General features: G+C 38.5%; 1 protein-coding gene and 1 pseudogene across 2 annotated transcripts in view; one reads left to right on the forward strand and one right to left on the reverse strand.

Annotated features, from left to right (window-relative positions):
- GAB3 (GRB2 associated binding protein 3) overlaps positions 1–20,959 on the forward strand; it is a 90,336-nt gene that overhangs the window by 41,002 nt on the left and 28,375 nt on the right. The gene's annotated exons all lie outside the window — the stretch shown is intronic.
- On the reverse strand, positions 4,390–4,954 carry LOC138071435 (high mobility group protein B3 pseudogene; annotated as a pseudogene).

Here is a 20,959-nt window from a genome sequence, read left to right on the forward strand (position 1 = left end):
TTTATGGCCCAAGTCTCACATCCACACATGGCTACTAGAAAAAACATAGTTTTGACTATACAGACCTTTGTTAGCAAAGTAATGTCTCTGCTTTTTAATATGCTACCTAGGTTTGTCATAGCTTTTCTTCCAATGAGCAAGTGTCTTTTAATTTCGTGGTTTCAGTGATTTTGGAACCCAAGAAAATAAAGTCTCACTATTTCCGTTGTTTCCCCATCTATTTGCCATGAAGTGATGGGACCAGATGCCATGATCTTAGTTTTTTGAATATTGAGTTTTAAGCCAACTTTTTCACTCTCTTCTTTTCACTTTCATCAAGAGGCTCTTTAGTTCTTCTTCACTTTCCACCATAAAGGTGGTGTCATCTGCGTATCTGAGATTATTGATATTTCCTCTAGCAATCTTGATTCCAGCTTGTGCTTCATCCAGCTTGGCATTTCTCATGATATACTCTGCATATAAGTTAAATAAGCAGGGTGACAATATACAGCCTTGACATACTCCTTTCTCAATTTGGAACCGATCCATTGTTCCATGTCCTTTTCTAACTGTTGCTTCTTTTTTATTATTTATTTATTTAATTTATTTAAATTGGAGGCTAATTACTTTACACTATTGTATTGGTTTTGCTGTACATCGACATGAATCCACCATGGGTGTACACTTGTTCCCCATCCTGAACCCCCCTTCCACCTCCTTCCCCATCCCATCCCTCTGGGTCATCCAAGTGCACCAGCCCCAAGCATCCTGTATCATGCATCGAACCTGGACTGGTGATTCGTTCCACATATGATATTATACATGTTTCAAAGCCATTTGCCCAAATCATCCCACCCTCTCCCTCTTCACAGAGTCCAAAAGACTGTTCTATACATCTGTATCTCTTTTGCTGTCTAGCATATAGGGTTATGGTTACCATCTTTCTAAATTCCATATATATGCTTTAGTATACTGTATAGGTGTTTTTCTTTCTGGCTTACTTCACTCTGTATAATATGCTCCAATTTCATCCACCTCATTAGAACGGATTCAAATGTATTCTTTTTAATGGCTGAGTAATACTCCATTGTGTATATATACCATGGCTTTCTTATCCATTCATCTGCTGATGGACATCTAGGTTGCTTCCATGGCCTGGCTGTTATAAACAGTGCTGCGATGAACATTGGGGTACACGTGACTCTTTCCATTCTGGTTTCCTCACTGTGTATGCCCAGCAGTGGGATTGCTGCATCGTATGGCAGTTCTATTTCCAGTTTTTTAAGGAATCTCCACACTGTTCTCCAAAGTGGCTGTACTAGTTTGCATTCCCACCAACAGTGTAAGCGGGTTCCCTTTTCTCCACACCCTCTCCAGCATTTATTGCTTGTAGACTTTTGGATAGCAGCCATTCTGACTGGCGTGAAATGGTACCTCATTGTGGTTTTGATTCACACTTCTCTGATAATGAGTGATATTGAGCCTCTTTTCATGTGTTTGTTAGCCATCTGTATGTCTTCTTTGGAGAAACGTCTGTTTCGTTCTTTGGCCCATTTTTTGACTGGGTGGTTTATTTTTCTGGAATTGAGCTGTAGGAGTTGCTTGTATATTTTTGAGATTAATTCTTTGTCAGTTGCTTCATTTGCCATTATTTTCTCCCATTCCAAAAGCTGTCTTTTCACCTTGCTTATAGTTTCCTTTATTGTGCAGAAGCTTTTAACTTTAATTAGGTCCCATTTGTTTATTTTTGCTTTTATTTCCAATATTCTGGGAGGTGGGTCATAGAGAATCCTGCTGTGGTTTATGTCGGAGAGTGTTTTGCCTATGTTCCCCTCTAGGAGTTTTATAGATTCTGGTCTTAGTTTAGGTCTTTAATCCATTTTGAGTTTATTTTTGTGTATGGTGTTAGAAAGTGTTCTAGTTTCATTCTTTTACAAGTGGTTGACCAGTTTTCCCAGCACCACTTGTTAAAGAGATTGTGTTTTCTCCATTGCATATTCTTGCCTCCTTTGTCAAAGATAAGGTGTCCATAGGTGTGTGGATTTATCTCGGCTTGTATTTCATTCTGTTGATCTATAATTCTGTCTTTGTGCCAGTACCATAGTGTCTTGATGATGACTGTGGCTTTGTAGTAGAGCCTGAAGTCAGGCAGGTTGATTCCTCCTATTCCATTCTTCTTTCTCAAGATTGCTATGGCTATTCGAAGTGTTTTGTATTTTCATAGAAATTAGAAATTATTTGTTCTAGCTCTGTGAAAAATACCATTGGTAGCTTGATAGGGATTGCATTGAATCTATAGATTGCTTTGGGCAGTGTACTGATTTTCACTATATTGATTTTTCCGATCCATGAACAAGGTATATTTCTCCATCTATTACTGTCCTCTCTGATTTCTTTCACCAGTGTTTTATAGTTTTCTATATATAGGTCTTTAGTTTCTTTAGGTAAATATATTCCTAAGTATTTTATTCTTTTCATTGCAATGGTGAATGGAATTGTTTCATTAATTTCTCTTTCTATTTTCTTATTATTAGTGTATAGGAATGCAAGGAATTTCTGTGTGTTGATTTTATATCCTGCAACTTGACTATATTCATTGATTAGCTCTAGTAATTTTCTGGTGGAGTCTTTAGGGTTTTCTATGTAGACGATCATGTCATCTGCAAACAGTGAGAGTTTTACTTCTTCTTTTCCAATTTGGATTCCTTTTCTTTCTTTTTCTGCTCTGATTGCTGTGGCCACAACTTCCAAAACTATGTTGAATAGTAGTGGTGAGAGTGGGCACCCTTGTCTTGTTCCTGACTTTAGGGGAAATGCTTTCATTTTTTCACCATTGAGGATAATGTTTGCTGTGGGTTTGTCATATATAGCTTTTATTATGTTGAGATACGTTCCTTCTCTTCCTGCATTCTGGAAGGTTTTTATCATAAATGGATGTTGAATTTTGTCAAAGGCGTTCTCTGCATCTATTGAGATAATCACATGACTTTTATTTTTCAATTTGTTAATGTGGTGAATTACATTGATTGATTTGTGGATATTGAAGAATCCTTGCATCCCTGGGATAAAGCCCACTTGGTCATGATGTATGATCTTTTAAATGTGTTGTTGGATTCTAATTGCTAGAATTTTGTTAAGGGTTTTTATATCTATGTTCATCAGTGATATTGGCCTGTAGTTTTCTTTTTTTGTGGCATTTTTGTTAGGTTTTGATATTAGGGTGATGGTGGCCTCATAGAATGAGTTTGGAAGTTTATCTTCCTCTGCAAGTTTCTGCAAGAGTTTAAATAGAATAGGTGTTAGCTCTTCTTTAAGTTTTTGGTAGAATTCAGCTTTGAAGCTGTCTGGACCTGGGCTTTTGTTTGCTGGAAGATTTCTGATTACAGTTTCAATTTCTGTGCTTGTGATGGGTCTGTTAAGTTTTTCTATTTCTTCCTGGTTCAGTTTTGGAAAGTTGTACTTTTCTAAGAATTTGTCCATTTCTTCCAAGTTGTCCATTTTATTTGCCTATAGTTGCTGATAGTAGTCTCTTGTTTTTTTTTAAATGTAATACTGTTTATTTAACTTCAAAAACATTTCAACATTCTAAACATACAAAAAAAATCACAGAACATTGCAGATCGTGTTTAGTACAGAAGGTTCTTGAACTTTCACTGGTGCAGTGGCTCTTGGCTTTGCTGACAATGAACAGTTCTACAGTTTGTTTAAAAAAAAAAAACAGTTTAAAACTACCGCACTTCAACTAAAAAGGATCCAAAACACTTCTCATGCCTGCTGACCACCCCCCTCCCACTCTTCCACAGCTAAGAATGGCAGTGGGATGCTATGTCGCTATATACAAAAACAAGACAACCTGAAGCGAAATGGATGCCCACTGCAGTGTCCACAGGTCCAGCCCCACAGTGCACGCCCTGAGCTACAGCCCCTCCGAAAGGCATTGCCCCCACAGCCTCCACACCAAGCAAGGAGCATCAAGAGTGTGTCTCGGTTGCTTTGTTCTTTTTACAAACTATAGATATGTACAGTTGAGAACTCGGGATTTCTAGCCCATGACCATAGAATTAACACACCACCTTACAAATTTAAAAAAAAATGCCAGAAACATCTTTAAATGCCTTGTCACACCAACAGCAAAGTGCACAGAGTGAGGAGAACACGAGAGCCTTTCATTTTAAAAACGTTTGGAAATATGTACAACTTTGATACAGTTTCCAGGTGCTCCAGACACCCATAGCCAATTAATGTAAACCACTGACAATTGCTAGAGCACTAAGATATGATCATGATCCAATTGGGTAATTAAACCTAATGAGGGCAACAGACACATCTTGGGTGAGAGGTGTGTCAATCAAGGTGCTCCCTACTCTAATATATTCAGAAGGAGACAGATCAACAGTTTTTTTTTTTTTTTTATTCATCCTCTTCCTCCTCCTCCTCCTCCTCTTCCTCTTCGTCTTCCTCTTCCACCTTTTTCCGGGCAACTTTAGCAGCACCCTTGATGCCATCAAACTTCCCTTTAGACTTATAGTCTGTGACACCCTTCTCATACTTCTCCTTCAGCTTCGCTGCCTTGTTGATGTATGGCTGCTTCTCACTGTCACTTAAGTTACTCTACATCTCACCCAGCTTCTTCGCCACATCTCCAATAGAGATGCCAGGGTTTGCAGACTTGATCTTGGGGCGGAATTCAGTGCAGAATAGGAAAAATCCAGACGGTGGTCTCTTGGGGGCATTAGGGTCCTTCTTCTTGCCTCCCTTAGCTGGTCCGTAATCCTTCATTTCCCGATCATAGCGCACTTTATCCACCTTTGCCATTTCATCAAACTTCGACTTCTCTTTCCCGGACATGGTCTTCCACCTCTCAATTGACAGGGACCTCTGGGTTTTTCTTCTTATGTTCCTCTCTGCACGTCTGCACAAAGAAGGCATAAGCAGACATCTTGCCCTTTGGTTTCTTGGGATCACCTTTAGCCATCTGTATTGTTCGTTAGTCTCTGATAGTAGTCTCTTATGATCCTTTTCATTTCTGTGTTGTCTGTTGTGATCTCTCCATTTTCATTTCTAATTTTATTGATTTGATTTTTCTCCCTTTGTTTCTTGATGAGTTTGGTTAATCATTTGTCAGTTTCATTTATCCTTTTAAAGAACCAGCTTTTGGCTTTATTGATTTTTGCTATGGTCTCTTTTGTTTCTTTTGCATTTGTTTCTGCTCTAATTTTTAAGATTTCTTTTCTTCTACTAACCGAGGGGTTCTTCATTTCTTCCTTTTCTAGTTGCTTTAGGTGTAGAGTTAGGTTATTTATTTGACTTTTTTCTTGTTTCTTGAGGTATGCCTGTATTGGTATGAACCTTCCCCTTAGCACTGCTTTTACAGTGTCCCACAGGTTTTGGGTTGTTGTTTTTTCATTCTCATTCATTTCTATGCATATTTTGATTTCTCTTTTGATTTCTTCTGTGATTTTTTGGTTATTTAGCAGCGTGTTGTTCACCCTCCACATGTTGGAATTTTTAATAGTTTTTCTCCTTTAATTGCGATCTAATCTCACTGCATTGTGGTCAGAAAAGATGCTTGAAATGATTTAAATTTTTTTGAATTTACCAAAGCTAGATTTATGGCCCAGGATGTGGTCTATCCTGGAGAAGGTTCCGTTTGTGCTTGATAAAAAGGTGAAATTCATTGTTTTGTCGTGAAATGTCCTATAGATATCAGTTAGGTCTAACTGATCTATTGTATCATTTAAAGTGTGTTATTTGTTGTTTTTCCCTTGCTGTTTTTAATATTTGTTCTTTCTGTTTGATCATTGTGAATTTGATTAATATGTATCTTGGAGTGTTTCCCCTTGGGTTTATCCTGTTTGGGACTCTCTGGGTTTCTTGGACTTGGGTGATTATTTCCTTCCCCATTTTAGGGAAGTTTTCAACTATTATCTCCTCAAGTATTTTCTCATGGTCTTTCTTTTTGTCTTCTTCTTTGGGGATTCCTATGATTCAAATGTTGGTGTGTTTAACTTTGTCCCAGAGGTCTCTTAGACTGTTCTCATTTCTTTTAATTTGTTTTTCCTTTTTCCTGTCTCTTTCATTTATTTCTACCATTCTATATTCTACCTCGCTTATCCTATCTTCTGACTCCGTTATTCTACTGTTGGCTCCCCCCATGTGTTTTTGATCTCATTTATTGCATTATTCATTATATATTGACTCTTTTTATTTCTTCTAGGTTTTGTTAAACCTTTCTTGCATCTTCTCAGTCCTTGTCTCCAGGCTAGTTATCTGTAACTCCATTTTGTTTTCAAGATTTTGGATCATTTTCACTGTCATTATTTGGAATTCTTTATCAGGTTGATTACCTATCTCTTCCTCTTTTGTTTGGTTTGATGGGCATTTATCCTGTTCCTTTACCTGCTGGGTGTTCCTCTGCCTTTTCATCTTGTTTATATTGCTGTGTTTGGAGTGGCCTTTCCGTATTCTGGCATTTTGTGGAGTTATCTTTATTGTGGAGTTTCCTCTCTGTGGGTGGGTTTGGACAGGTGCCTTGTCAAGGTTTCCTGGTCAGGGAAGCTTGTGTCAGTGTTCTGGTGGGTGGAGCTGGATTTCTTCTCTCTGGAGTGCAATGAAGTTGCTAGTAATGAGTTATGAGATGTCAATGGGTTTGGAATGACTTTGGGCAGACTGTATATTGAAGCTCAGGGCTATTTTCCTGTATTGATGGAGAATTTGCATGGTATGTCTTGCTCTGGAACTTGTTGGCCTTTGGGTGGTGCTTGGTTTCAGTATAGGTATGGATGCATTTGATGAGCTCCTATCAATTAATATTCCCTGGAGTCAGGAGTTCTCTTGTGTTCTCAAGATTTGGACTTAAACCTCGTGCTTCTGGTTTTCAGTATTATTTTTACTGTAGCCTCAAGACTCGTCCATCTACACAGCACCATTGATAAAACATCTAGGTTAAAGAGGAAAAGTTTCTCCACAGTGAGGGACACCCAGAGAGGTTCACAGAGTTACATGGAGAAGAGAAGAGGGAGGAGGGAGATAGAGGTGACCAGGATGAGATGAGGTGGAATCAAGAGAGAAGAGAGCAAGCTAGCCAGTAATCACTTCCTTATGTGTGCTCCACAGTCTGGACCTCTCAGAAATGTTCACAGAATTATACTGAGAAGAGAAGAGGGAGGGAGGAAGGGGACAGAGGTGGCCAGGAGTATAAATAGGGGAATCAAAAGGAGAGAGACAGATCCAGTCAGTTATCAGTTCCCTAAGTGGTCTCCACCATCCGGAACACACAAAGAGATTCACAGAGTTGGATAGAGAAGAGAAGGGAGAGGGAGGAGATAGAAGCGACCTGCTGGAGAAAAAGGAGAGCCCAAAGAGGGAGAGAGCAGTCAAGCCAGTAATCTCGCTCCCAAGTAAAAATGGGTACTAAAGATTGGGTTCTTAAAGGTACAAAATAGATAAAAAATACCAAAAAGAAACATTAAAAATCTAGAGGTTGGATTTTCAAAAATACAATATTAAAGAAAAAAAAAGTCACAAAAATTATAATTATATATACATATATACATATATATATATATATATATATAAAGTTTGCTTTAAAAAGTAAGGTCTTTTTTTTTTGCAAAGTAAAAGTAGGTTATAAAAATGAAAATTAAAGGAGTAATAGAGGACTCAAAAATTAAATAAAAATTAAAGAATGATAATAGTCAAGATATATCTAGGACTTTCTTTGGTGTTGTTGTGGATAGTGTGGTGTCAGTTCATTTTCAGGTATTTCCTTGATCTGGCTTATACTTCTCAAGATCTATAGGCCCCTTCCTATGTAGTCGATACTAACTACAGGGTTTTAATCTATTGCATCTGTCACTTCCAAGGCAGTTCCCTCTTTTTAGCTTCTTCTGTTTGCCAGCCTCTTCAGTGTCTAATTTCCTCCCTGACACAAGGTGGTGGTGGTGGACACTTCTTTAGGCTCACTTGTTCAGTCATGCTGTGGGGAGGGAGGAACACTTCAAACAAATAACACTGGCATGTGCTCACAGTGTCTCAGCCACACTGGGTTTGCCCCCACTCATGGTGTGTATGCTTTCCCTGTCTACACTGCTTAGGCTCTAGGTTGCTCTGCCAGGAACTGTCTGAGGCTGGCCCTGGGTTATATGCACTTCCCAGGTCTAAGCCACTCAGGTTCAGGTACTTGGGTACTCCTCAGAGGTGCAGACTCGGTTGGGCCTGCATTTTGTGCCTGCGTTTTGTGCCCTTCCCAGGTCCGAGCAGCTCAGGTGACCAGGTGTTTGGTGAGCGCGGTCTCTGTGACTCATCACCTCCCCCGTCCCTGCCGCTCAGTTTTCTGGGTGTACAACTGGTGCACCTTCTCAGGCGGATGTTGACTGTCCAGAATCCCAAGAAGTCTTGGTTAGCAACAAGCCTGCTTGCAGTTTGGTAGATAATGCCTCTCTGGGGCCACAATTGCCCCCTTCGAGCTCTAGCTGCCCTCGCCTGCCTGTCTCTGGAGGGGGATGGGCCAGTCTGCAGCTGGCTAGCTCTGCTCAGTCCTTTGTTCTGTGAGAGGGCCTGGTGGTGTCTTAGGTTAGGGCTTTTTGCAGGGTAGCTATCCCACAATCTGGTTTTCTATCTCAAGTTAGTTCCCTCAGATTGCCCTTGGGGCATTCAGGGCTGGTCCTTAGCCTAAGCAATGCAGCCCATGCCTCCCTGCCCAGCCCCTGCTTGCTAGTGGTGGATGCAGGCCTCTGCGCTGCTTCACCACAGGGAGTTACCGTTGGGCATGTAAATCTGTGGCTTTTAATTATTTATTTATTTTTCCTCCTGGTTATGTTGCCCTCTATGTTTCCAAGGCTCACCACAGACTCGCCAGTGAGAGTGTTTCCTGGTGTTTGAAAACTTCTCTCTTTTTTAAGACTCCCTTCCCAGGACGGATCTCCATCCCTACCTCTTTTGTCTCTCTTTGTATCTTTTATATTTTTTTCCTACCTCCTTTTGAAGACAATGGGCTGCTTTTCTGGGTGCCTGATGTCCTCTGCCAGCATTCAGAAGTTGTTTTGTGAAATTTACTCAGCGTTCAAATGTTCTTCTGATGAATTTATGGGGGAGAAATTGGTCTCCCTGTCGTATTCCTCTGCCACCTGTCTTAAAAAAATTTTTTTTTAAATATTTATTTATTTGGTTGTGCCAGGTCTTAGTTGTGGCATACAAACTCTTACTTGTGGCATGTGGGGTCTAGTTTCCTGACCAGGAATTGAACCCATGCCCCACTGCCTTTGGAGCATGGAGTCTTAGCCACTGGACCACCTTGGAAGTCCCTAACTCTTGCTTCTTGACCTACATACAGATTTCTCAAGAGGCAGGTCAGGTGATCTGGTATTCTCATTTCTTGAAGAATTTTCCACAGTTTTTTGTGATCTACACACTCAAAGGCTTTAGCATAGTCAGTGAAGCAGAAGTAGATGTTTTTCTGGAATTCTCTTGCTTTTTCTATGATCCAATGGCTGTTGGCAATTTGGTTGCAAAATTGGTTCCTCTGCCTTTTCTAAATCCAGCTTGTTCATCTGGAAGTTCTCAGTTCACATACTGTTGAAGGCTAGCTTGGAGAATTTTTAGCATTACTTTACTAGTGTGCGAAATGAGTGCAATTGTGCCTTAGTTTGAACATTCTTTTGCATTGCCTTTCTTTGTGATTGGAATGAAAACTGAGCTTTTCCAGGCCTGTGGCCACTGCTGAGTTTTCTAAATTTGCTGGCATATTGAGTGCAGCACTTTCACAGCATCATATTTTAGGATTGGAAATAGCTCACCTGGAATCCCATCACCTCCACTAGCTTTGTTCGTAGTGATGCTTCCTAAGGCCCACTTGACTTTGCTCTCCAGGATGTCTGGTTCTAGGTTTGTGATCACATCATCATGGTTATCTGGGTCATGAAGATCTTTTCGGTGTAGTTCTTGTGTGTATTCTTGCCACCTCTTCTTAATATCTTCTGCTTCTGTTAGGTCCATACCATTTCTGTTCTTTATTGTGCTCATCTTTGCATGAAATGTTCTCTTGGTATCTCTAATTTTCTTGAGATCGCTAGCCTTTCCATTCTGTTTTTTCCTCTATTTCTTTGCCTTGATCACTTAAGGCTTTCTTATCTCATGCGCCAGGTTTAACAGTTATTAAGTTTTGCTTCCTGACTTACTTTTCTGCTTAATTATAAAATATGACATGTCTATAGTGTTTCTGTTCCTTAAAGTTTTCAATTTCAAGTGATTAATCAGCAACCTCTTAAGCAAAACACATTCCTCAGTTTAAATTTCTATTAATTTTTTTTATTGTCAAAGTGCTTGAATTCTTACTGTACTCTGAAAAAGTTAAACAATACAGAAGTACATACTACATCTTCTTTTTAAAGCATAAATGAAATCTGAAAAAATTTACTGTAATGCAACTCATTATCCTGATATCATGCCACAACTATGCTTGTCTGCCTCTAATCTGTTTTCCACACTGCAGTCAAGTGATCTCTTAAAAAATGTAAATCAGATAGTCAGTTCCTTGCTAAAAAACCAATCTAATGACTTCTTTGTGCACTAGGAATAAAACCTAAATTTCTTACCATAGCGTGCAAGGCCCACGGTGATCTGCTTTGCCTATATCCTTTATCTTTCTTTTATTTTTCTTCTGCTTTTATTGAGATGTAATTGACATACAGCACTGTGTAAGTTTAAGGAACACAGCGTGATTTGACTTATATACATCATGAAATGATGACCACAAGTTTTGTGAGCATCTATCATCTCATATAGATATAACATTACAAAAAAGAAGTAAATCTTCCTTCTGATGAGAACTCTTAGGATTTACTCTTGTAACAACTGTCATATATAACATGCAGCACTGTTATTTCTATTTATCTTGTCATGCATTACCTCCCAAATATGTATTTATCTTACAACTGGAATTCTGTACTTTTTGACTGCCTTCATTCAGTTCTTTTTCTCCCCATTCCACATTTCCCACTACTACCTATTTTTGGCCTCTTCTCACAGGCTTGTTCCCCAGATCTTAGTTCCCTGATCAGGGGTTGAACTTGCATCCTGAGCAGTGAAATCACAGAGTCCTAACCACTGAGCCACCAGGGAATTCTCCTTATTATTTTGTGTCTATAATTTTTTATGTCTTTTGGTGAAGTCTTGCATATCTCATTAATATATTCCCATGTATTTGTTATTTATTTATGTTATTGTCAATGGTATTTTACTTTAAAAATTTTTTGCTATTGCATAAAAGTAAATTAGCTTTTCATTTTGATTTTTATATCTGCCTTTTCTTTCTTTCTTTCTTTTTTACTATTTATTTATTTGGAAGTGCTAGATCTTAGTTGTGGCATGTGGTATCTGGTTCCCCTACTGGGATCTAAACCCAGGCACCCTGCATTGGGAGTCTTAGCCACTGGGCCACCAGGGCAGTCCCCTATCTTTTCTAAATGTATATTTATTTACATTTTCTTTGTATACAATCATATAACATACAAATACTAAAAACTTTTTTCTAATATCTGTATCTTTCATTTTCTTTTTTCATGTCACTGCTTGGCCTAGGAAGGCCAGGATATCTTTGAATAGTACTGTTAATAACTGGGATCCTTGTCATATTCCTGGTTTCACCTGGAAAACTTCTGTGTTTCACTGTTGTAATGTGGTTTGCAGGAAACTTTTGTAGATACTGTTAGTTAGATTAAGTACATTCTCTGATATTCCTACCTTGCTAAATGTTATTTTTTTAAAATCATCAAGGAGTATTGAAATTGTTGAAACATTTTATGACCATGTGATTTTTCTCCTTTATTCTGTTAACATGAAGAACTTCACTGGCCAATTTCTTTTTGAAGTATAGTTGATTATTTAAAATATTATATTAGTTTCCCTTTCAAGTGTATAACACAGTAATTCAGTATTTTCACATTGTTTTTGTTGTTTAGTCGCTCAGTTGTGTCTGACCCTTTATCATAGTATCTTTTGTATATTACACCATAGTTTCTGTACACATTTTTTTTCTCCTTGAGTGATGCACTGTCTTTTATGTTTTGAGTTAGGAACTGGGTAAAAAGAGTTGAAGACAACTTAGTGACTGAAAAACAACAATGTTTCACTGTATATATGTGTCACATCTTCTTTATCCATTCATCTGTTGATGGACACTTAAGTTGCTTCCCTGTCTTGGCTATTGTGAATAGTGCTACTATGAACATTGGAGTGCATGTGTCTTTTTGAATTAGAGTTTTCTTTTTTTTTTTTCCTGATAAATGCTCAGGAATGGGATTTCTGGATCACATGGTAGCTCTATTTTAAGTTTTTTGAGGAACCTTCATATATTTCCATGGTGACTACACCAGCTTACGTTCCCACCAGCAGTTGTAAAAGGGTTCCCTTTTTTCCACATCCTCACCAACACTTGTTATTTGTTGTCTTTTTGATGATAGCCATTCTCACACGTGTGAGGTGATATCTCCTTGTAGTTTTGATTTGGATTTCTCTAATAATTACTGATGTTGAACATCTTTTCTTGTTCCTGTTGGCTATCTTATGATTTTTTTTTTGTAAAAATGTCCATTCATTTTCCTCCCAATTTTAAAAAATCAATTTATTTTTTAATTGAAGGATAATTGCTTTACAGAATTTTGATGTTTTCTGTCAAACCTCAACATGCATAAGCCATAGGTATACATATATCCCCTCCTATTTGAACCTCCCTCCCATCTCCCTCCCCATCCCACCCCTCTAGATTTATACAGAGCCTTTGAGTTTCCTGAGCCATACAGCAAATTCCCATTGGCTATCTATTTTGCATATGGTAATGTAAGTTTCCATGTTACTTTTTCCATAATCTCATCCTCTCCTCCCCTCTCCCCATGTCCATAAGTCTATTGTCTGTGTCTGTTTCCCCATTGCTGCCCTGTAAATGAATTCTTCAGTACCATTTTTCTAGATTCCGTATATATGTGTTAGAATATGATATTTATCTTTCTCTTTCTGACTTACTTCACTCTGTATAATAGGCTCTAGGTTCATACACCTCATAAGAACTGACTCAATTGTGTTCCTTTTTATGGTTGTGTAATATTCCATTCTTTATCCATTCATCTGTTGATGGACATCTCAGTTCCTTCCATGCTCTAGCTATTGTAAATAGTGCTGCAATGAACAATGGGATACATGTATCTTTTTCAGTTTTGGTTTCCTCAGGGTATATGCCTAAGAGTGGGATTGCTGGGTCATATGGTGGTTTTATTCCTAGTTTTTAAAGGAATCTCCATACCGTCTTCCATAGTAGCTGTATCGGTTTACATTCCCACTAACATTGCAAGAGCGTTTCCTTTTCCCCACACCCTCTCCAACATTTATTGTTTGCAGACTTTTTCATGATGGCCATGCTGACTGGTGTGAGGTAGTTGTAGTTTTGATTTGCATTTCTCTATTAATGAGCAATGTTGAACATCTTTTCATGTGTTTGTTAGCCATCTGTATGTCTTCTTTGGAGAAATGTCTGTTTAGGTCTTTTTCTCATTTTTTGACTAGGTTGTTTGTTTTTCTGGTATTGAGTTGTATGAGCTGCTTGTATATTTTGGAAATTAATCCTTTGTCAGTTTGCTTGCTATTACTTTCTCCTATTCTGAGAGTTGTCTTTTTACTTTGCTTAGTGTTTCCTCTGCTTTGAAAAAGCTTTTAAGATTAATCAGGTCCCACTTGTTCACTTTTGTTTTTATTTCCGTGACTCTAGGAGGTGGATCATTGAGAATATTGCTCTGATTTATGTCATCGAGTGTTCTGCCCATGTTGTCCTCTAAGAATTTTATAGTTTCTGGTCTTCCATTTAGGTCTTTAATCCATTTTGAGTTTATCTTTGTGTATGGTGTTAGGAAGCGTTCTAATTTCATTCTTTTACATGTAGCTGTCCAGTTTTCCCAGGACCATTTTTTGAAGAGGCTGTCTTTGTCCCATTGTATATTCTTGCCTCCTTTGTAAAAAATAAGGTACCTATAGGTGCATGGGTTTATTTATGGGCTTTCTGTCTTGTTCCATTGGTCTATATTTCTGTTTTTGTGCCAGTACCATACTGTCTTGATGACTGTACCTTTGTAGTATAATCTGAAGTCAGGAAGGTTGATTCCTCCAGCTCCATTCTTCTTTCTCAAGACTGCTCTGGCTATTTGGGGTCTTTTGTGTTTCCATATGAATTGTGAAATTTTTTGTTCTAGTTCTGTGAAAATGTCATTCGTAATTTGATAGGGACCGAGTTGAATCTGTAGACTGTGTTTGGTAGTATAGCCATTTTCATGATATTGATTCTTCCTACCCAAATCATGGAATATCTCTCCATCTGTTTATGTTGTCTTTGGTTTCTTTCATTAGTGTCTTGTAATTTTCTGTGTGCATTTCTTTTGTCTCATGAGGTAGGTTTATTCCTAGATATTTAATTCTTTTTGTTGCAATGGGGAATGGGATTGAACCCTTAATTTCTCTTTCTGATTTTTAATTGTTAGTATATAAAATGCAAGTGATTTCTGTGTATTGATTTTGTATCCTGCTACTTTGCTAAATTCACTGATTAGCTCTAGTAATTTTCTGATACTATCTTTAGGGTTTTCTATGTACAGTATCATGTCATGAGCAAACAGTGAGAGCTTTACGTCTTCTTTTCAAATCTGGATTCCTTTTATTTCTTTTTCTTCTCTGATTGCTGTATCTAACACTTCCAGAACTATGTTGAATAATAGTGGTGAAAATGGACACCCTTGTCTTGTTCATGATCTTAGGGGGAATGCTTTCAGTTTTTCACCATTGAGAATAATGTTTGCTGTACGCTTATCATATATGGCCTTTACTGTGTTGAGGTAGGTTACTTCTATGCCCATTTTTTGAAGAGTTTTAATCATAAATGGACAACCTAGAAGAAATGGAATTGAAAGTGAAGTCGCTCAGTCATGTCTGACTCTTTGCAACCCCATGGGCTGTAAATAAGATGGTAGGTATTGCAAGAGGGCATCAGAGGGCAGACACACTGAAACCATAATCACAGAAAACTAGCCAATCTGATCACACGGACCACAGCCTTGTCTAACTCAATGAAACTAAGTCATGCTGTGTGGAGCCACCCAGAATGGGTGGGTTATGGTGGAGAGGTCTGACAGAATGTGGCCCACTGGAGAAGGGAATGGCAAACCACTTCAGTATTCTTGCCTTGAGAACCTCATGAACAGTAGGAAAAGGCAAAATGATAGGATACTGAAAGAGGAACTCCCCAGGTCGGTAGGTGCCCAATATGCTACTGGAGATCAGTGGAGAAATAACTCCAGAAAGAATGAAGGGATGGAGCCAAACTAAAAACAAAACCCAGTTGTGGATGTGACTGGTGATAGAAGCAATGTCTGATGCTGTAAAGAGCAATATTGCATAGGAACCTGGAGTGTTAGGTCCATGAGTCAAGACAAATTGGAAGTGGTCAAACAGGAGATGGCATGAGTAAACGATAATATTCTAGGAATCAGCGAACTAAAATGGACTGGAATGAGTGAATTTAACTCAGATGACCATTATATCTACTACTGTGGGCAGGAATCCCTCAGAAGAAATGGAGTAACCATCATGGTCAACAAAAGAGTCCAAAATGCAGTACTTGGATGCAGTCTCAAAAACGACAGAATGATCTCTGTTCGTTTCCAAGGCAAACAATTCAGTAATCTAAGCCTATGCCCCAACCAGTAATGCTGAAGAAGCTGACGTTGAACGGTTCTATGAAGACTACAAGACCTTTTAGAACTAACACCAAAAAAGATGTCCTTTTCATTATAGGGGACTGGAATGCAAAAGTAGGAAGTCAAGAAACACCTGGAGTAACAGGCAAATTTGGCCTTGGAGTACAGAATGAAGCAGGGCAAAGGCTACTAGAGTTTTGCCAAGAGAACACACTGGTCATAGCAAACACCCTCTTCCAACAACACAAGAGAAGACTCTACACATGGACATCACCAGATGGTCAACACTGAAATCAGATTGATTATATTCTTTGCAGCCAAAGATGGAGAAGCGCTATACAGTCATCAAAAACAAGACCAGAAGCTGACTGTGGCTCAGATCATGAACTCCTTATTGCCAAATTCAGAGTTAAATTGAAAGTAAGGAAAACCACTAGACCATTCAGGTACGACCTAAATCAAATCCCTTATGATTCTACAGTGGAAGTGAGAAATAGATTTAAGGGCCTAGATCTGATAGACAGAGTGTCTGATGAACTATGGACAGAGGTTCGTGACATTGTATAGGAGACAGGAATCAAGAGCATCCCCATGGAAAAGAAATGCAAAAAGCAAAATGGCTGTCTGGGGAGGCCTTACAAATAGCTATGAAAAGAACAGAAGCAAAAAGCAAAGGAGAAAAGGAAAGATATAAGCATCTGAATGCAGAGTTCCAGAGAATAGCAAGAAGAGATAAGAAAGCCTTCCTCAGCGATCAATGCAAAGAAATAGAGGAAAAAAAAAAAAAAACCAGAATGGGAAAGACTAGAGATCTCTTCAAGAAAATTAGAGATACCAAGGGAACATTTCATGCAAAGATGGGATCGATAAAGGACAGAAATGATATGGACCTAACAGAAATAGAAGATATTAAGAAGAGGTGGCAAGAATACACAGGAGAACTGTACAAAAAAGATCTTCACGACCCAGATAATCACGATGGTGTGATCACTCACCTAGAGCCAGACATCCTGGAATATGAAGTCAAGTGGGCCATAGAAAGCATCACTACAAACAAAGCTAATGGAGGTGATGGCATTCCAGTTGAGCTATTTCAAGTCCTGAAAGATGATGCTGTGAAAGTGCTGCACTCAATATGCCAGCAAATTTGGAAGACTCAGCAGTGGCCACAGGACCAGAAAATGTCAGTTTTCGTTCCAATCTCAAAGAAAGGCAATGCCAAAGAATTCTCAAGTGAAGTTGCTCAGTCATGTCTGACTCTTTGCGACCCATGGACTATAGCCTACCAGGTTCCACCATCCATGGGATTTTCTAGGCAAGAATACTGGAGTAGGTTCCCATTTCCTTCTCCAGTACATCTTCCCAACCCAGGAATTGAACCTGGGTCTCCCACATTGTAGGCAGACGCTTTACCGTCTGAGCCACCAGGGAAGTCCTAAAAAAGAATGCTCAAACTACTGCACAATTGCACTCATCTCACACACTAGTAAAGTAGTGCTCAAAATTCTCCAAGCCAGGCTTCAGCAACACATGAACCGTGAACATCCAGATGTTCAAGCTGGTTTTAGAAAAGGCAGAGGAACCAGAGATCAAATTGCCAACACCTGCTGGATCATCGAAAAATCAAGAGAGTTCTAGGAAAACATCTATTTCTGCTTTATTGACTATGCCAAAGCCTTTGACTGTGTGGATCACAATAAACTATGGAAGATTCTGGAAGAGATGTGAATACCAGACCACCTGACCTGCCTCTTGAAACACCTATATGCACATCAGGAAGCAACAGTTAGAACTGGACATGGGACCTAAAACAACTGGAAAAAAGGAAAAAAAAGCCTCAAAATCAGTAGTAGGAAAGAAATCATAAAGATCCAAGCAGAAATAAATGAAAAAGAAATGAAACAAACAATAGTAACAATTAATACAACTAAAAGCTGTCTTCAAGAAGATGTTTATCTTTGTTTAAACTGACAAACCTTTAGCCATACTCATCAAGAAAAAAGGAGAGAAGAATCAAATCAACAAAATTAGAAATGCAAAAGGAGAGGTTACAACAGACAATGCAGAAATACACGGGATTATAAGAGACTATTATGAACAATAAAATGCAATACTATGGCAACAAAATGAATAACCTGGAAGAAATGGACAGATTCTTAGAAAAGTTCAATCTCACAAGACTGAACCAGGAAGATATAGAAATTATGAACAACCCAAATACAAGCACTGAAAGTGAAGCTGTGATCAAAATCTACAAATAACAAAATCCCAGGATCAGATGGTTTCATAGGAGAATTCTATCAAACATTTAAAGAAGAGCTAATACCTATCCTTCTCAAAATCTTTCAAAAACTTCCAGAGGAAGGAACACTTCCAAACTCATTCTATAAGGCCACCATCACCCTGATACCAAAACTAGACAAAGATAACAAAAAAATAGAAAGCTACAGGCCAAAATCACTGATGAACATAAATGCAAAAATCCTCAACAAAATTTCAGCAAACAGAATTCAGCAACACATTGAAAAGGTCATACACCATGATCAAGTTGGATTTATTCCAGGGATGCAAGGATTCTTCAATATATGCAAATCAAACAATGTGATATACCATATTAATGAATTGAAAGATAAAAACCATACGATAATCTCATTAGATGCACAAAAAGCCTTTGAAAAAATTCAGCACACATTTATGATTCAGTTCAGTTCAGTTCAGTTCAGTTCAGTTCAATCGCTCAGTCGTGTCTGACTCTGTGCGACCCCATGAATCGCAGCATGCCAGGCCTCCCTCTACCAACTCCCGGAATTCACCCAAACTCATGTCCATCAAGTCAGTGATGCCATCCAGCCATCTCATCCTCTGTTGTCCCCTTCTCCTCCTGCCCCCAATCCCTCCCAGCATCAGAGTCTTTTCCAATGTGTCAACTCTTCACATGAGGTGGCCAAAGTACTGGAGTTTCAGCTTTAGTATCAGTCCTTCCAAAGAACACCCAGGGCTGATCTCCTTTAGAGTAGACTGGTTGGATCTCCTTGCAGTCCAAGGGACTCTCAAGAGTCTTCTCCAACACCACAGTTCAAAAGCATCAATTCTTCGGAGCTCAGCTTTCTTCACAGTCCAACTCTCACATCCATACATGACCACTGGAAAAACCATAGCCTTCACTAGACGGACATTTTTTGGCAAAGTAATGTCTCTGCTTTTGAATATACTATCTAGGTTGGTCATAACTTTTCTTCCAAGGAGTAAGCATCTTTTAATTTCATGGCTGCACTCACCATCTGCAGTGATTTTGGAGCCCAAAAAAATAAAGTCTGACACTGTTTCTACTGTTTCCCCATGAATTTCCCATGAAGTGATGGGACCAGATGCCATGATCTTCGTTTTCTGAATGTTGAGCTTTAGGCCAACGTTTCCATTCTCCTCTTTCACTTTCATCAAGAGGCTTTTTAGTTCCTCTTCACTTTCTGCCATAAGGGTGATGTCATCTGCATATCTCAGGTTATTGATATTTCTCCTGGCAATCTTGTTTCCAGCTTGTGCTTCTTCCAGCCCAGCGTTTCTCATGATGTAGTCTGCATATAAGTTAAATAAGCAAGGTGACAGCATACAGCCTTGACGGACTCCTTTTCCTATTTGGAACAAGTCTGTCCCTCTCAGAACTGCTTTTGCTGCATCCCATAGGTTTTGAGTTTTCATGTTTTCATTGTCATTTGTTTCTAGAAATTCTTTGATTTCCCTTTTGATTTCGTCTGTAACCTGTTTGTTATTTAGAAACATACTGTTTAACCTCCATATGCTTACATTTCGTACAGTTTTTTTTTTCTTCTTGTAATTGATATGTAGTTCCATAGCATTGTGGTCTGAGAAGAGGCTTGATATGATTTCAATTTTCTTAAATTTACTGAAGTTTTATTTGTGACCGAAGATGTGATCTATCCTGGAGAGTGTTCCATGTGCATTTGAGAAGAAAGTGTATTCTGCATTTGGATGGAATGTCCTGAAGATATCAATGAGGTTCATCTCATCTAATGTATGATTTAAGACGTGTTTCCTTCTTAATTTTTTGTTTTGATGAACTGTCCATTGGTGTGAGTGGGGTGTTAAGGTCTCCTATTATTGTGTTACTGTCAATTTCTCATTTTATGTCTGTTAGTGTTTGTCTTATGCATTGAGGTGCTCCTATGTTGGGTGCATAGATATTTACAATTGTTACGTCTTCCTCTTGGATTGAACCCTTCATCATTATGTAGTGTTCTTCCTTATTTTTTGTAATCTTCTTTATTTTAAGGTCTATTTTGTCTGATATGGGGATTGCTACTCCTGCTTTCTTTTGGTTCCCATTTGCATGGAATATATCTTTCCATCCTCTCACTTTCAGTCTATATGTGCCTTTAGGTCTGAAGTGGGTTTCTTGTAGACAGCATATATATGGGTCTTGTTTTTGTATCTGTTCAGCCAGTCTGTGTCTTTCTGGTTGGAGCATTTAATCCATTTACATTTAAAGTAATTGTTGATATATATGTTCCTATTGCTATTTTTTTTAACTGTTTGGGGTGGATTTTTTAGATCTTTTTCTTGTATTTCTTAGCATTTGTTGTAAAGCTGATTTGGTGGTACTGAATTCTCTTAACTTTTGCTTGTCTGAAAAGCTTTTTATTTCTCCATCAATTTTGAATGAGATCCTTGCTGGGTACAGTAATCTTGGTTGTAGATTTTTCCCTTTCAGTACTTTAAATATATCCTGCCATTCCCTTCTGACCTGCAGAGTTTCTGCTGAAAGATAAGCTGTTAAATGTATGGGGTTCCCTTGTATGTTACTTGTTGCTTTTCCCTTGCTGCTTTTAATATTCTTTCTTTGTGTGTAGTCTTTGTTAATTTTATTAGTATGTGTCTTGGTGTGTTTCTCCTTGGGTTTATCCTGTATGGGACTCTTTGCACCTCTTAGATTTGGTTGGCTATTTCCTTTTCCATGTTGGGGAAATTTTCAACTATAATCTCTTCAAAAATTTTCTCATATCCTTTCTTTGTCTCTTGTTCTTCTGGAATCCCTCTAATTCAAATGTTCGTGCATTTGATACTGTCCCAGAGGTCTCTGAGAGTAGCCTCAGTTCTTTTCATTCTTTTTACTTTATTCTACTCTTCAGAAATTATTTCCACCATTTTAACTTCCAACTCACTTCTGTTTCAGATATTCTGCTATTGATTCCTTCTAGAGTATTTTTAATTTCAGTAATTGTGTTGTT

Source organism: Capricornis sumatraensis, chromosome X, assembly GCF_032405125.1.
Source record: "Capricornis sumatraensis isolate serow.1 chromosome X, serow.2, whole genome shotgun sequence".
In the NCBI taxonomy this organism is placed as follows: Eukaryota; Metazoa; Chordata; class Mammalia; order Artiodactyla; family Bovidae; genus Capricornis; species Capricornis sumatraensis.